The following is a 3,937-nucleotide window of genomic DNA, read 5'->3' on the forward strand; positions in this document are numbered from 1 at the left end:
TCGAGTAGTTCTTTCGTTACTATAGTAACGAACTCGGTTGCTTTTGTACAGGCACGTGTCTTGACAGGTGCCACAGGTAATCAAGCGTTCTTTGATGTGCGACTTTTCTTGCGTGTTAAAAGAATATGGATTGAGTTTTCCCGGATAAGAAAGACTTCTTGTTTTTCGTTGACACTTGCCTGTGTTTGTTTTAGTTTTGAAGGCCTGTCTGACATTGTAATAGTCCGATTTAATTTCGGTAATGCTTAAAACTGACTCATTGAAAACAGCCTTTTGCCCATCGTTCAGTGGCACGGAATGAAATATCAAACCGTTTTGTTGATTTTGTGATTTACCACTGATGGAACTTCTTGAAGATCTCATCTTTGTTGGGACTTTAGTGTGCCCACGAGTGCAATGCTCCAAATAGTCTAATGTGCCGTTCATAGTCATTGCAATATAATAATATTTCCTTTCAATACCAATCACTTCAAATCAATCTAACAAACATTCAACTGCTGCCAAACGTCTCTGAATCTAAAATATTTTTGTTATTTCGTCATTAATTTTTTGTAATTTTCAGCTGCCTACCGGACATTTAACTTAATCATGTATTAGATTTTTCAAATCGATATGCTTGGTTTATTCTCATATATATCACTATTTATTGCATTTTTCTACTTCTTTTCGTTGCCATTAGCATTAAAAGCATTAAATCGATTTCAAAAGAATAGATCCAGTAAAAGTGAAGCAGTCTAATTTTCTATTTAAAATTAGGACTAGACGGTGCCAGCGCCTCGCATAACCTCCAAACTTAAAGCAACTGCTTTTGTACACAGCTTTCTGCTTCGATTTTCTCCTTTACAGTCCACCCTAGAAGCGTCAATCAAAGAGAAGGTTTATAATCTTTTCTATATTTAACTTGGTCCTGGCGTGCGGTTTACACCGCGGTTTGGTTGTGATAAAATCGTGTCGAGGTGAGGCGCAAATGTTGATACTAAAGAAGTCTTTCGTCAGGTGCCAAGTAGTTATTGTAAACAAGCAACCACATTTTGCTTGTTTGCCGTTTCTCAACATAAAAAAAACATTCAACGAAAACAAGATTTAGATTTTGGTTTGGCCCAGAACAGGTTGAAAGCAATCAGTAGTATTGCCGAACGCGAAATGATAGCCTTCCACTACTGCATTTGATTTGTTATTGCAAAGTTGGGTCACAATTTAACCATTGAAATGTAAACAATATGTTTTGATTGATTGTAAATTGACGTAATTTAACAACGTGATAAGCTACTTTGTTAGGAATCAATCACTAGTTGATCGATTCATTTGCATTTGTTTGTGACCGTGAATCAGCAGAATGACGTGTGCAGCAGTAGCATCACAGCTAAATTATTTTGCTCGTTTTAATGCTCTTGTTGTTGACTACGCCGTTACGCTTCTCGGAATTGATTGGTCAGAAATAAAAAAAATGTCACTCCTGCAAAAACCGTCAGTTTTACATTGATTCAACGTCTCTAAATCATAGAGTTTCGGTAGAGAGTATGTCTTGTTGAACCATAGGCATACGAAGCCGAGCAACGTGATCAAGTTTAACATATTCAAGTTTATTACATTGTATTTTATTCAGATGTAGTTACACTGTATATTATTCCTGAAGAGGACATCTTGTGATGTCGAAAACGTTCGATATTTAATTTGTTGCTGTAGTTTTGTGTTACTGTAAATGTAATAAACTTGAATCTTGGTCACGTTGCTCGGCTGTGTATGCCTATGATTCAACGTCTAAAAAAATCAACGCAAAAATGACGGTTTATGTTGTCTGGGCTGTTTTTGAGATATTTTGATTTCTGTTTTTCAAAAAATATGGACTGAAATTAAATATCTCCAAACGATTGTTGGACTGCTACAGTATGGTAAAACGATTGCTAGCATATCAATTACATCAGTCTGGGAATTTCTTCAATAAAAGCAAATCAGAACTAGGGTCAGCTGCTTGATTTCACCAACTGTTGATTTCTCTGATTTCTCACTTTTCTCATAAATCTTTCAAATAAGAATGTCACCTGTGTCATCGCCACTACCATTACAAAACAATTCAAACAACTTTATCAAAGCAGTATTTGACAGGAGCAAACAATTTATGAACGATAGTGACGCTCGTTATTTCACAAGTATCGCTTCCAGATAATTTGAAGACATCCGCGAAGAAATTTTACAAGTCAACTTGGTAGCCTACGTCGCAAAACGAAGCTGTATAAGAGTATTAAACATTCTTTGTAATGTTTGTGTAACGGTTTGATGATTTTATATAGTTTATATCAACCCAACAAACGTTTGTGTGACAATTTTGTATCAACATTGGGGTTTATGTAATGATAAAGGTATGGAAGACCTAATGACACAAGTTGAAGTCTGCAGCTACTATTTCCTGTACTGTAACTTCAATTTGCATTAACAGGTCAACATAACATAAATGAAAGATGATAAAAAAAGTTTGCGTATCGTCATTTAGACTTGTAATCCACAACATACATTTTTTGCATTTAAAGTTTTTAAGGTATCTGTTAATCAAAACTGAACTTTTGCTTGTAGGCTGCATTTGTCCAAGCATGGCTCATCGAAACACTAAGTAGCCTAAAATCGGTTACAGCAATTTTTGTTTGTTTGATTGGGAAAAGTTTGTGGTGTTTCTACAGCCTACTCATTGTTTGGAACCAACTGCCTAGAATACAGCATTATATGTTTGCACCAGTGAGAATGAGAAGTTGGATGAAAACCATTGATTCATTTTCTTTAATGCATGAAATGGGCGACAATACCGCCTTGAGCCGTTATTTCAGCCTATAATGGTCATTCATGTCATCACGTTGACTGGCTTCTCCATTGCGGTGTAGCCTACAGCCAGGGCCGTTGCGAGAATACTTTGGGCCCGGTACCAATGAGCTTCTCGTGCCCTAAATCAAAACATTTCTACGAAAAACGCATTATATCCAAAGAATCCATGGAGGTTTTATTTGTTCCTGGGCCCTTTAGAAAAGTTTCGGGCCTCTAAAATTATCCTGGGCCGGGTCCAAAAGTACCCCTGGATTCCTTGTCAACGTTACTGCATATCGCGCTTAATATGTTTTAAAAAATAGGAATAGTGAAGGATTTCAGTGCTTACTTTTTTGACAGATACAATCCACTGCATGAAAACGTTACTGCTGTGCAATGTTACAATCCATAACTATTCACAGGTATCAACAAAAATAGTGCAGTCCTGGGAGTTTAAAAGGTGGTGTTTGTGGGAACAATTTTTTATCAAGCTGATACTTTTCTCAGACCTTCCCCATATTATGCAGATGGCTCAGAAAAAAATCCCCATCAATCGGATGATGAGAACCCCCCTTTTGGACCCTTTTTCCAAATGACGTCACAATCCCTTTATGAAAATTTTAAGTTTTTCAAAATAGGACATATTATACATCATTTTTTAGCTTTTTTCAAGGGGAACAACTTTTTCTATTAACAAGAACCCTGAAAATGTACAGAAAAAGAGTTGTTACCGATTAAGCAAAAGGATAAATCTGTCAATTTCAGGCAAATTTGAAATTATTCGTCACTGTTGGACTTATTCTTTTATAATCTATAACAAGAATTAAACAAAGTAAGCGAAATGTAAATTGAAGCTATCATCAAAAACGACAAAGATGTTGCTTTCCTCCTCGTCTTGTCCCGTTTCATATCTTCATTGTACGAGAATTCTTTTTCTTCGGTACCAACATCGACGTTACGCAAAAGTGAAAAAAAGTCTTCATTCTTAAGTTTTTCGTCTAGTCTCTGGAATATGTCGTTCATACAAATTATTACTTAGATACGAAAAAGATGTGAAACCATCTTTGTATTTCAAGCATACTTAGGCTACTATACTATTACATTCCACACCATGACATCACCACATGAAGAAACACATGCCATT

The sequence above is a fragment of the Aplidium turbinatum genome, chromosome 2, assembly GCF_918807975.1.
Source record: "Aplidium turbinatum chromosome 2, kaAplTurb1.1, whole genome shotgun sequence".
Lineage (NCBI taxonomy): Eukaryota > Metazoa > Chordata > Ascidiacea > Aplousobranchia > Polyclinidae > Aplidium > Aplidium turbinatum.